At 44.3% G+C, this 14,520-nt stretch overlaps 1 protein-coding gene across 1 annotated transcript in view; it reads right to left on the bottom strand.

The window, feature by feature from the left end:
- LOC124719993 (26S proteasome non-ATPase regulatory subunit 10-like) overlaps nt 1-14,124 on the bottom strand; it is a 68,100-nt gene extending 53,976 nt beyond the window's left edge. Inside the window, exon 1 of the mRNA XM_047245221.1 lies at nt 14,032-14,124. The gene's annotated coding sequence lies outside the window, so the exon portion shown is untranslated. The remainder of the gene's footprint in view (nt 1-14,031) is intronic.
- Between the last annotated feature and the right edge of the window lie 396 nt (nt 14,125-14,520).

Below are 14,520 nucleotides of genomic sequence, written 5' to 3'. Positions count from 1 at the left end.
GGCAGGATTCGAACCTGCGACCGTAGCGGTCGCGCGGTTCCAGACTGTAGCGCCCAGAACCGCTCGTCCACTTCGGCCGGCGGGAAGCAACACAACCGCAAAAATGAAGTGGGCGAGCTAGACGATTTCGCGAAAAATGTTTTGTGGCGTATAGTGTTCATCAAGGAGAGAAACTAGTTTCGCGTATGAAAGAAGCTGAAAAATTTAACGGGAGCAAATGGACCATGTTCAGGGTACGGAAAGAGGTGGGGTTCAGGTATCAGGAACCGAACGATGGTATTAAATTATTAATGGAACGAAGCGATATTGTTGCTGCAAGGACTGTGTTTTTGAGAACAATGCAGAAGATCAGAGAAGCTGGCACATCTCGAATTTATTACTTAGATGAATCTTTCGTTAATCAGAACCACGCAAGGGCTATGTGTTGGAAAATGAGCGGTGGGTACGGTGGATTAAAAGTTCCTGTTGTAAGAGTAACAGAATTATAGTGCTTTGTGTCGGATGAGAAGATACTGGCGTTATTCCCCAGGGTAAGCTGATTTTTAAGGCGTCAAAGGCTAAGAATTCTGAAGATTACCACTTTGAAATGGCGTACAGCGTCTTCAAAAGGTGGTTTACACAACAATTATTGCCGCATATTCCCGCGTCTTCAGTTGTAGTCGTGGACAATGCGAGAGCATCCACTCAGTGCAAGTGAACAAAGCTCCCAATACGAACTCCAAAGAGGCAGGCGTTATTGCATGGCATCATCCAACGGAATACCTCGTAACTCGTCGCATACCACAGCAGAATTGCTGGTTCTTCTCAATCAACACAAGCCTGCATACACAGTTTATGAGATAGACGAAACTGCAAAGCACTATGGACGCCGTATCGTTACATTACATCGTTACTGGTATGGGCTCAGGTGAAATCACATATTGCGGAAAAAAACAATACATTCAAAATTGCAGATGTTAAGAGACTTACACATGAGGCAATAGACAGCATCTCAGCATCTGCGTAGGCAGCTTGCGCAAGACAAGCAGAGAAACTGCAAGATGAAGATTGCAACAGGGAAATTGGCAGGGACACCGTTATGGAACAATCTCTCATAGATCTTGCTGAGTCTGACTCATCTATGTCGGCTGATTCATCTACGTCGGCTGATTCATCTACGTCGGCTGATTCATCTACGTCAGCTGAGTCTGATTCATCTATGTCAGCGAAGACGATGGCGTGGATATCTTGCTGTGAAGCAGGTATGTACCAATTACTGCTACTTATGACATCATTTGCACGACTGTTCCTGCAGCAGCATAAAAAATTACTAGTCGCTCAAGTTTCATCTTTAACCTCGTAACGATCCCGTTTTCTTCATAAAACATATTTCGTTCACGTACTATAACGCCGTAGCAGGTTGCACAATGAAAGAAAGTTAGCTTTTAGTAACACATGAAACGATCCGTTTCTGATATCCTTGTGGTCACAAATAATTAAAATTTGAAAATGGTTTAAATGTGTTCGATCACTGTGGGTACCTAATGTAAGCAACGCAAAAATTCGTTTGATTAACGAAACAAATCGCTGTCGTTCAAAAGACGGAACATTAAACACTGACAGTATTTAAAGAAAGAATGACGTTACATCATGATTACTGACAAAATAGTATGTGTATCGCCAGGTTGAAGCTCTTCCGTCTGTATTTGCTGTACAAATACAATGGTCTTTTGTAAGGGCTTTGCCTTGAGCAAAACACAGTTTCTTCTTGTGCTATCACCCAGAGTCGTTTCGTTGAGGTTTTAGCATCATCGCTGGGCTTTCATTTGCTTTCTGTTATACTATAGGAAAAATACTCGTTACTACTTACATATACAGGGTGTTACAAAAAGGTACGGCCATACTTTCAGGAAACATTCCTCACACACAAAGAAAGAAAATATGTTATGTGGACATGTGTCCGGAAACGCTTAATTTCCATGTTAGAGCTCATTTTAGTTTCGTCAGTATGTACTGTACTTCCTCGATTCACCGCCAGTTGGCCCAATTGAAGGAAGGTAATGTTGACTTCGGTGCTTGTGTTGACACGCGACTCATTGCTCTACAGTTTTAGCATCAAGCACATCAGTACGTAGCATCAACAGGTTAGTTAGTGTTCATCACGAACGTGGTTTTGCAGTCAGTGCAGTGTTTACAAATGCGGAGTTGGCAGATGTCCATTTGATGTACGGATTAGCATGGGGCAATAGCCGTGGCGCGGTACGTTTGTATCGAGACAGATTTCCAGAACGAAGGTGTCCCGACAGGAAGACGTTCGAAGCAATCGATCGGCGTCTTAGGGAGCACGGAACATTCCAGCCTACGGCTCGCGACTGGGGAAGACCTAGAACGACGAGGATACCTGCAATGGACGAGGCAGTTCTTCGTGCAGTTGACGATAACCCTAATGTCAGCGTCAGAGAAGTCGCTGCTGTACGAGGTAACGTTGACCACGTCGCTGTATGGAGAGTGCTACGGGAGAACCAGTTGTTTCCGTACCGTGTACAGCGTGTGCAGGCACTATCAGCAGTTGATTGGCCTCCACGGGTATACTTCTGCGAATGGTTCATCCGACAATGTGTCAATCCTCATTTCAGTGCAAATGTTCTCTTTCCGGATGAGGCCTCATTCAAACGTGATCAAATTGTAAATTTTCGCACTCAACACGTTTGGGCTGACGAGAATCCGCACGCAATTGTGCAATCACGTCACCGACACAGATTTTCTGTGAACGTTTGGGCAGGCATTGTCGGTGATGTCTCGATTGGGCCCCACCGTCTTCCACCTACGCTCAATGGAGCACGTTATCATGATTTCATACGGGATACTCTACCTGTGCTGCTAGAACACGTGCCTTTACAAGTACGACACAACATGTGGTTCATGCACGATGGAGCTCCTGCACATTTCAGTCGAACTGTTCGTACGCTTCTCAACAACAGATTCGGTGACCGACGGATTGGTAGAGGCGGACCAATTCCGTCGTCTCCACGCTCTCCTGACCTCAACCCTCTCGACTTTCATTTATGGGGACATTTGAAAGCTCTCATCTACGCAACCCCGGTACCAAATGTAGAGACTCTTCGTGCTCGTATTGTGGACGACTGTGATACAATACGCCATTCTCCAGGGCCGCATCAGCGCATCAGGGATTCCGTGCGACGGAGGGTGGATGCACGTATCCTCGCTAACGGAGGACATTTTGAACATTTCCTGTAACAAAGTGTTTGAAGTCACGCTGGTACGTTCTGTTGCTGTGTGTTTCCATTCCACGATTAATGTGATTTGAAGTAATAAAATGAGCTCTAACATGGAAAGTAAGCGTTTCCGGACACATGTCCACATAACATATTTTCTTTCTTTGTGTGTGAGGAATGTTTCGTGAAAGTTTGGCCGTACCTTTTTGTAACACCCTGTATATGAAGTAGTTTTTAAGAAAGTTTTTACAAACCTGAAAACAGCACAAAGTTTTGCACGTATACCTTGTTATCACATGCAGCGTTTTTCCTGGCTGTTTATGTTTTTCTTTACAGCTGTTGTACTTTCACTCCGTCGTCTTCAACCACATAGAAGTTAATGAAGAGCAATTATTTATCTCGATATTCTATACGATTGGGAATGTTGTAATTCTATGTGGAAGGTTGTGTGTGTGCGCGCAAGGATTATCAGTACTAAGACTGCAGTTCTTAAAGACCACTGTGTATGTAGCGCGCCGTCACGTGTCTCAGTGCGTGATCTGACGAAGTAACGTCTCCTTCCCCCCCCCCCCTCCCCCCTCTCCCCGCCCTCCCTGCCTGTCTCTCTCTCTCTCTCTCTCTCTCTCTTCGCGGAACGCGCGACGAACCAGCCTTCGTAGCTGCTCTCTAGAAGCTGCGCCTTGTGTGTGTTGCTTCTGATACGCGGTGAATGCCGCGCAACAGCAAATTGCGACGCAAAGAGAAGGAAGCAACTACAGAGGAAAGGCAAATAGTTGTCTCCCAAGGTGAAGAGAGCAAATCACTTTAAGAAGCTGCTGGTATTATTGGGACAAGCGAGGCAATTGTGCAGTCCATAGCAACGAAACAAATCGCTGTCGTTCAAAAGACGTAACATTAAACACTGACAGTATTTAAAGAAAGAATGACGCTACATCATGATTACTGACAAAATAGTGCGTGTATCGCCAGGTTGAAGCTCTTCCATCTGTGTTTGCTGTACAAATACAATGGTCTTGAACAAAGTAAGAGCATATGGACTATCAGACCAATTGTGTGATTGGATTGAAGAGTTCCTAGGTAACAGAACCCAGCATGTCATTCTCAATGGAGAGAAGTATTCCGAAGTAAGAGTGATTTCAGGTGTGCCGCAGGGAAGTGTCGTAGGACCGTTGCTATTCACAATATACATAAATGACCTTGTGGATGACATCGGAAGTTCACTGAGGCTTTTCGCAGATTATGCTGTGGTGTATCGAGAGGTTGTAACAATGGAAATCTGTACTGAAATGCAGGAGGATCTGCAGCGAATTGATGCATGGTGCAGGGAATGGCAATTGAATATCAATGTAGACAAGTGTAATGTGCTGTGAATACATAGAAAGATAGATCCCTTATCATTTAGCTACAATATAGCAGGTCAGCAACTGGAAGCAGTTAATTTCATAAATTATCTGGGAGTACGCATTAGGAGTGATTTAAAATGATCACATAAAGTTGATCGTCGGTAAAGCAGATGCCAGACTGAGATTCATTGGAAGAATCCTAAGGAAATGCAATCCGAAAACAAAGGAAGTAGGTTACAGTACGCTTGTTCGCCCACTGCTCGAATACTGCTCAACAGTGTGGGATGCGTACCAGATAGGGTTGATAGAGGAGACGGAGAAAGTCCAACGGAGAGCAGCGCGCTTCGTTTCAGGATCATTTAGTAATCGCGAAAGCGCTATGGAGATGATAGATAAACTCCAGTGGAAGACCCTGCAGGAGAGACGCTCAGTAGCTCGGTACGGGCTTTTGTTGAAGTTTCGAGAACATACCTTCACCGAAGAGTCGAGCAGTATATTGCTCCCTCCTACGTATATCTCGCGAAGAGATCGTGAGGATAAAATCAGAGAGATTAGAGCCCACACAGAAGCATACCGACAATCCTTCTTTCCACGGACAATAGGAGACTGGAATAGAAGGGAGAACCGATAGAGGTACTCAAGGTACCCTCCGCCACACACCGTCAGGTGGCTTGCGGAGTATGGCTGTAGATGTAGATGTAGATATCGATCTATCCCCTCTCGTAGTATCTGTGCTGGACTGCTGTTACTTCCCGGTCACTGTCTGTCGTAAGCCAGTTCGGGTTGCGGGTTCGGGTCTGTCAGTCGGTTGGGAAGCACCTGGAGTGCAGTCGGGAGTTGCAATGCGGCACTATAGTTCAGTTCTTTTACCTTGGCGGCTCGCGCATGCCCGCCGAGACGCGGGAGATTGCGGCGTTGCCAGTTGCACACGACGCGCGAGCCAATAGAAGCAGCGCCATAGTATAGCATAGTTCGCAAGCTTACGTTTAGGAGGCAGCGCGCAGTTCATGAAGTAAAGCCACCACGGCCGCATTAAGCCTTTCGCTGCTACAGAGACGTGCTCCCCGCATTCCGCGCTGTGCGCCATTTTGTCATCACTGCACTGCTCGCCTGTGCAGACACATCGTGTTCCGTCTGCTTTGACCCTCTTATCATTCGATTCCACAAAAACTATTTGGCCCAAAAATTTGATTTTTACACATCTTCTTGACTGATACCTTCCCCCCATAAATGACTTAATTTTGTTTCGATGTTCAACGCAATTATTATGCAGCATTAAATATAGTAAACCATTGCACGAAATTTTGAAGAGTTTGCGGAGGTAAAAGTCCATAGAGTATACTTTCCGTATGGTCGATTTTAGTTGCCACAATGTTGAGAATGAAATGTGGACAAGATACCTAAATTTCATATAAAATTTACTGCATAACAATATCTCATTTAAGTACCACATAGGTGTCGTATGTAATATTCAGAAATATTCCGTCTTTTGCGACTGTAACAAAAGTTTTATTTACAATGAGCACGTTTGGCTTTATTTTAAAGCACTTCAATCAATCAAAAGGAAGTAGACAAAATACATTAAACAAAACTGTGAACTTACAAAAACATTAGGACTTGAATATACCGTCTATCAGTGAAGTGCTCTGAGATATGTCACATATATTTTTTGTGTGTGGCACACACAAACATCATTTATTTGCTAAAACACTGATCAGCCAACACAAACGCTGAATATTGTGTTGCCGCAGCACAAAGCTACGAAAGGAGACTTGGCAATGGGGGACACAAAATACTGTCCACTGAAGATGCTTCAAAAGAGAAAAACGCGTCTGGTCTAAATAAGTCGCTTATTACAGTTGCAGAAGAGGAATATATTTCAGTACCATTGGTAAAACTGCGACTGTGGAACAAAAACAATAAAGTGAACATGAGTACCATTGTGTATGTGCCATACCTTTCATTGATTGAAGTGCTTTAAAATAAAGCCAAACGCGTCCGGTGTAAATAAAACTTTTATTACAGTCGCGAAAGACGGAATATTTCTCAATATGACATACGACACCTATGTGGTACTTAAATTAAATGAGATATTGTTATACAGTAAATTTTATATGAAATTTAGGTATCTTGTCCACATTTCATTCTCAACATTGTGGCAACTAAAATCGACAATACGGAAAGTATACGCTATGGACTTCTACCTCTGCAAACTCTTCAAAATTTCGTGCAATGGTTTACTACATTTAATGCTGCATAATAACTGCGTTGAACATCGAAACAAAATGAAGTCATTTATGGGGGGAAGGTATCAGTCAAGAAGACGTGTAAAAATCAAATTTTTGGGCCAAATAGTTTTTGTGAAATCGTATGATAAGCGTGTCAAAGTAGTGGGAACACCATGTGTCTGCACAGGCGAGCAGTGCAGTGATGACAAAATCGCGCACAGCGCGGAATGCGGGGAGCACGTGTCTGCAGCAGCGAAAGGGTTAATGAAGAGACAAAGCACTAGAAATTTCAAAAAATTGCATTCAAACGAATATAATTCGTGAAGTACAGCACTTCGATATAATGAAAATTTCAAGCACCTCTCAAGGTTTGAACTCATGACCTTTCACACAGAAGCCAAACACCTTAACCGTTACGCTATCGCGGCTCGTCCAGCATTAGCATGCCAATAGGACTCTAACACGTCACGCAAAATACTGACAAACACTGTTGGTATAACTATGAATTACTCACGCTTCGTCGAAGTACAATAGGAAATAAACAATTACCGCTGTTCTTTATTGCGAAAAAGCAGTATAAAAGAAAGTCTGCTATCAAGACATTGCTTTTGTTCTATTACTTTATTTATGACTGAACGTTTCTATAACTGAAGACACTCGTCCATGCTCTGCACTGCAGTCGAGATCTGGCAACGTCGTTCTCTGTTCATTGGATGGCTGTGTTTTGCGTCGTCAGATGCGCAGAACGAACCTAAACTCGGCCGCCAACATAAATGCATTCGGGTTGGAGCAGCAGTGAGGTCTGCGTCAGCATGGCTCGCCCGACCGTTGCCGCCACGCATCACTTGAGCCGGGCCACGGTCTTGGTGGATTGTCGGTCGGTCGTCCCACCGGACAGCGCGTTTTGGCTCGCCGATCGTTCATGAGTCGGCTGTGTGTGTGTGCATCGACTCTCGATTTGACTTCGTGCGTGTTCAGTTACTGTTGGGTATCGTTCAGGTATTCGTGCAAGTGTTTGTCAAACTGTGCATATAGTTGGCATTATTTCCACTGACGACGATTTTAGATGTCGGCATTCTGAAGTGATTTGGTCGATTGTTGGAGATGAGGCAAGTTATCTCCACACGGTACAGCCGGCTGGGTCTGCTGGCAGCCCCTGCACAATGTCGGAGAGTATGTGGAGCTGTCCGATCGCTACGAGCTTCGTGGTTTACCGACCCAGGACGTCAGAGTTGAGTAATGGCTTCAACCACCCAAGCCATGCCCATTCAGGGTGGTTTCCTGTGAGCAACACCGAGTGTTTCTACTGCTGAAATTTAGCCGCCATGCGGTGCAATTAACTATTTCGGTTGACTACAATTTGAGTGCACTCGTGGAATTTTCTGCCTTGTGGCCGTTAGTGTTTTGGCTACCTGCCCTGGCCACTAACGTAATTTCAGGGAGTGTCCTTTCCTCACCTGTTGTCGCTGTCCAACTTGGTGTGTAATTTCGACAGCTAATACATACTCCATTGTGGATTATCACGTTTGTAACCTTCTCTGCAAGTCGTCGTGTCGGCCAGACCGTGGCTGTCCCCTGGTTGGATTCTGACAGATCAAGTGTAGCTGGGCTCACCACCCGTCTCGCCTAAGTGAACGAGGGCTGACCCACCTCCCTGGAGGCTTCTGAGTGCCACCAGTGTTTAATTATCTGTTGTCAACTGCTTAAAATTTCAGGTTTATGTTTATTTTCCTTTCTTCTTAAAAATTTTGCAAAATTAATTCTTAAATTTATCTTTCAAGCTTAAAAATTGAGACCTTCTGCCTTTAAAATATTATGGTAATATATTTTAAAATTTTGAATCGTAATTGTGGCCTTCAGCCATTGGTATTGCACCTTGCATATGTTTGTCCTCTGTGTTTGCCTTGAGGCTTTCCACTTAGCCGTGATATGTTTCTTTTTATTTATTTTATTTACCTCTTTAATTGCATTTTTATGTTGTTGATGTGTAAGATTTATTGCTTTTAAACATTGTGGCCTTATGCCTTTAAAAGTCTATGGCAATATAGTCTAAAATTTTGAAACTTAATTGTGGCCTTCACCCATTTGTATTGCACCTCGTATATGTTTGTCCTATCTACTTTGCGGTGATGGTTTTTTTAATTGTTTTATTGCTATCTTAATTGGATTTTTACCTTACTGATTTGTTAAGATTTCTTGTTTGGAGGCCTTCAGCCACGAAAGAGTTGCATTCGGTAAAGGTCCGGCTATGTGGATGTAAAAGTGTTATTAAATTACAGTAAATTACATTTAGAAGATGAAACTGACCCCAACCTATTTGGCCCTTTCTACAATCCTCATAACCTGTTCTTCCCAGCGGCTTTAGCGGGCGTATCAAGTTCATTTGACATTTTTTTGTCCCGTATCCTCAAACGCTGATGCTCCAGTGCACTTCGCCGTTAACGTCCGGGCGCATCTCACTCGTGTCTTCCCCAGCCAATGGATCGAACGTAGGAGTCCAGTTGCACGGACTGTCTTTCACCAGATCTCAACCAGTGCGGTATCTGGCTACCGGGCCATCTCAAAAACATCGTGTATGCAGAGCCCATTCCAGATGTGGCGACACTGGAGCACCGTATTCGTGCTCGTTTTGACGCTGTTTGGGAGCAGCCTGGACTATGTGAACTTGTGAGACAAGACTGTGCGTTGCCGCACATGGAAACCATTTTGGACAGATACTGTAACACTGACCACGCGGTACAGCGCATATTAGACTGCAGTCTCTGCAACAATGTATGATGCAATAAATGGTCTCTAGCGTGGAAACCACGCATTTCTGTACATGCACTACTGGCCATTAAAATTGCTACACCAAGAGCAAATACAGATGATGAACGGGTATTCGTTGCTGATATATATTATACTAGAAATGACATGTAATTACATTTTCACGCAATTCGGCTGCATAGATCATGAGGTTAAAGTTAGATATAGTGGGAATTAGTGAAGTTCGGTGGCAGGAGGAACAAGACTTCTGGTCAGGTGACTACAGGATTATAAACACAAAGTCAAATAGGGGTAATGCAGGAGTAGGTTTAATAATGAATAGGAAAATAGGAATGCGGGTAAGCTACTACAAACAGCATAGTGAACGCATTATTGTGGCCAAGACAGATACGAAGCCCACACCTACTACAGTAGTACAAGTTTATATCCCAACTAGCTCTGCAGATGACGAAGAAATTGAAGAAATGTATGATGAAATAAAAGAAATTATTCAGGTAGTGAAGGGAGACGAAAATTTAATAGTCATGGGTGACTGGAATTCGAGTGTAGGAAAAGGGAGAGAAGGAAACATAGTAGGTGAATATGGATTGGGGCTAAGAAATGAAAGAGGAAGCCGCCTGGTAGAATTTTGCACAGAGCACAACTTAATCATAGCTAACACTTGGTTTAAGAATCATGATAGAAGGTTGTATACATGGAAGAACCCTGGAGATAGTAAAAGGTATCAGATAGATTATATAATGGTAAGACAGAGATTTAGGAACCAGGTTCTAAATTGTAAGACATTTCCAGGGGCAGATGTGTACTCTGACCACAATCTATTGGTTATGACCTGTAGATTAAAACTGAAGAAACTGCAAAAAGGTGGGAACTGAAGGAGATGGGACCTGGATAAACTCAAAGAACCAAAGGTTGTACAGAGTTTCAGGGAGAGCATAAGGGAACAATTGACAGGAATGGGGGAAAGAAATACAGTAGAAGAAGAATGGGTAGCTTTGAGGGATGAAGTAGTGAAGGCAGCAGAGGACCAAGTAGGTAAAAAGACGAGGGCTAGTAGAAATTCTTGGGTAACAGAAGAAATATTGAATTTAATTGATTAAAGGAGAAAATATATAAAATGCAGTAAATGAAGCAGGCAAAAAAGAATACAAACGTCTCAAAAATGAGATCAACAGGAAGTGCAAAATGGCTAAGCAGGGATGGGTAGAGGACAAATGTAAGGATGTAGAGGCTTATCTCACTAGGGGGAAGATAGATACTGCCTACAGGAAAATTAAAACGACTTTTGGAGATAAGAGAACCACTTGTATAAACATCAAGAGCTCAGATGGAAACCCAGTTCTAAGCAAAGAAGGGAAAGCAGAAAGGTGGAAGGAGTATATAGAGGGTCTATACAAGGGCGATGTACTTGAGGACAATATTATGGAAATGGAAGAGGATGTAGATGAAGATGAAATGGGAGATACGATACTGCGTGAAGATTTTGACAGAGCACTGAAAGACCTAAGTCGAAACAAGGCCCCCGGAGTAGACAACATTGCATTGGAACTACTGACGGCTTTGGGAGAGCCAGTCCTGACAAAACTCTACCATCTGGTGAGCAAGATATATGAAACAGGCGAAATACCCTCAGACTTCAAGAAGAATATAATAATTCCAATCCCAAAGAAAGCAGGTGTTGACAGATGTGAAAATTACAGAACAATCAGTTTAATAAGCCACAGTTGCAAAATACTGACACGAATTCTTTACAGACGAATGGAAAAACTAGTAGAAGTCGATCTCGGGATGATCAGTTTGGATTCCGTAGAAATACTGGAACACGTGAGGCAATACTGACCTTACGACTTATCTTAGAAGAAAGATTAAGGAAAGACAAACCTACGTTTCTAGCATTTGTAGACTTAGAGAAAGCTTTTGACAATGTTGACAGGAATACTCTCTTTCAAATTCTAAAGGTGGCAGGGGTAAAATACAGGGAGCGGAAGGCTATTTACAATTTGTACAGAAACCAGATGGCAGTTATAAGAGTCGAGGGACATGAAAGGGAAGCAGTGGTTGGGAAGGGAGTAAGAAAGGATTGTAGCCTCTCCCCGATGTTATTCAATCTGTATATTGAGCAAGCAGTAAAGGAAACAAAAGAAAAATTCGGAGTAGGTATTAAAACCCATGGAGAAGAAATAAAAACTTTGAGGTTCGCAGATGACATTGTAATTCTGTCAGAGACAGCAAAGGACTTGGAAGAACAGTTGAATGGAATGGACAGTGTCTTGAAAGGAGGATATAAGATGAACATCAACAAAAGCAAAACAAGGATAATGGAATGTAGTCGAATTAAGTCGGGTGATGCTGAGGGAATTAGATTAGGAAATGAGACACTTCAAGTAGTAAAGGAGTTTTGCTATTTGGGGAGCAAAATAACTGACGATGGTCGAAGGAGAGAGGATATAAAATGTTGACTGGCAATGGCAAGGAAAGAGTTTCTGAAGAAGAGAAATTTGTTAACATCGAGTATAGATTTAAGTGTCAGGAAGTCATTTCTGAAAGTATTTGTATGGAGTGTGGCCATGTATGGAAGTGAAACATGGACGATAAATAGTTTGGACAAGAAGAGAATAGAAGCTTTCGACATGCGGTGCTACAGAAGAATGCTGAAGATTAGATGGGTAGATCACGTAACTAATGAGGAAGTATTGAATAGAATTGGGGAGAAGAGTAGTTCGTGGCACAACTTGACTAGAAGAAGGGATCAGTTGGTAGGACATGTTCTGAGGCATCAAGGGATCACCAATTTAGTATTGGAGGGCAGCGTGGAGGGTAAAAATCGTAGGGGGAGACCAAGAGATGAATACACTAAGCAGGTTCAGAAGGATGTAGGTTGCAGTAGGTACTGGGAGATGAAGAAGCTTGCACAGGATAGAGTAGCATGGAGAGCTGCATCAAACCAGTCTCAGGACTGAAGACCACAACAACAACGACAGATCCTGAGAAATCAGTACCCATAACAACCACCTCTGGCTGTAATAACGGCCTTGATACGCCTGGGCATTGAGTCAAACAGCACTTGGATGGCGTTTACAGGTACAGCTGCCCATGCAGCTTCAACGCGATACCACAGTTCATCAAGAGTAGACTGCCATATTGCGACGAGCCAGTTGCTCGGCCACCATTGAAAAGACGTTTTCACTTGGTGAGAGATCTGGAGAATGTGCTGACCAGTGCAGCAGTCGAACATCTTCCGTATCCGAAAGGCCCATACAGGACCTGCCACATGCGGTCGTGCATTATCCTGCTGAAATACAGGGTTTCGCAGGGATCGAATGAGGGGTAGAGCCACGGGTTGTAACACATCTGAAATGTAACGGCCACTGTTCAAAGTGCCTTCAATGCAAACAAGAGGTGGCCGAGATGTGTAACCTATGGCACCCCATGCCATCACGCCGGATGATACGGCAGTATGGCGATGACGAATACACGCTTACAATATGCGTTCACCGTGATGACGCCAAACAGTGATGCGACCATCATGATGCTGTAAATAGAACCTGGATTCATCCAAAAAAATTACGTCTTGCTATTTGTGCACCCAGGTTCGTCACCGAGTACACCATCGCAGGCGCTCTTGTCTGTGATGCAGCGTCAAGAGTAACCGCAGCCACGGTCTCCGAGCTGATAGTCCGTGTTGCTGCAAATATCGTCGAACTGTTCGTACCGATGGTTGTTGTCTTGCAAACGTCCCCATCTGTTGAGTCAGTGATCGAGACCTGGCTGCACGATCCGTTACAGCCGTGCGGATAAGATTCCTGTCATCTGTACTGCTAGTGGTACGAGGCCGTTGGGATCCAGCACGCCATTCCGTATTACCCTCCTGAACCCACCCATTCCATATTCTGCTAACAGTCATTGTATCTCGAGCAACGCGAGCAGCAATGACGCGGTACGATAAACCACAACCACGATAGGTTACAATACCACCTTTATCAAAGTCGGGAACGTGATGGTACGCATTTCTCCTCCTTACACGGGGCATCACTACAACGTTTCACCAGGCAACGCCGGTCAACTGCTGTTTGTGTATGAGAAATCGTTGGAAATTTTCCTCATGTCAGCACGTTGTAGGTGTCGCTCTGAATGCTCTGAAAAGCTAATCGTTTGCATATCACAGCATCTTCTTCCTGTCGGTTAAATTTCGCGTCTGTAGCACGTCATCTTCGTGGTGTAGCAATTTTAATCGCCAGTAGTGTAAGTTCATTAGACCCTTTTTGTTCCGTATCCTCTCATCGATCAATCCCTAGAGTTTGCTGACGTTGGAAAAAAATCACCGTATAGATAAATTACACAGAGAAGTTAGGACGCAACGAGACGGTCTGACAGTTGGCGCCCCTCCGCCGCCAGGTCCCCGTATTTCATCAGCCGTCTCACCTCCCCAGACTGGAGCGCGTTCAGTGGTAGCAGTGCTGGCTGGTTAAACCCTCCTACCTGCCGTGCCACGCCCGCCTGCCCTGGATTCCAGATGGGAAGCCGCAACCCTCGCTCCAGGTCCGCCTGCTGCCGCGCCTCTCCGGCAACTGTTCCAGAACGACGCGGCGCCGCAGCTCCGCCGTCACGTGACCGCCGCTGCCGCTGTTGCAACGCCGGCGGGTGAAGGCCGCAACCTTCGCTTCCGCGTAATCAGTCGACTCGATACCTCCTGTGACAGTGCGCTGCAGTCTGAGTGTCATTCGGACTCCCGCCTTCCTAGACAGCCGCTCATCCTCAGTAAAGACCCTTTCTCACGACCTACTTCTAGTCTCAGTGGACTAGAAAAAAAAAGATGCATCTACTGCTACTGCTCTGGCCTTCTGTTCCTCTGTTTCGAGTCGTCGCTTTCGTTTACACGTCAGCGCGAAAACTGCCGTTGCTGCGAAAGTGACGTAATAAGAGACTATCCTTATTACGAAAAACTCGGAATACACAATGAAGAGCCAA

This window comes from Schistocerca piceifrons, chromosome 11 (genome assembly GCF_021461385.2).
Source record: "Schistocerca piceifrons isolate TAMUIC-IGC-003096 chromosome 11, iqSchPice1.1, whole genome shotgun sequence".
Classification (NCBI taxonomy): domain Eukaryota; kingdom Metazoa; phylum Arthropoda; class Insecta; order Orthoptera; family Acrididae; genus Schistocerca; species Schistocerca piceifrons.
Note: the sequence above shows the minus strand (reverse complement) of the source record. Positions and strands in the feature narration are given on the sequence as shown.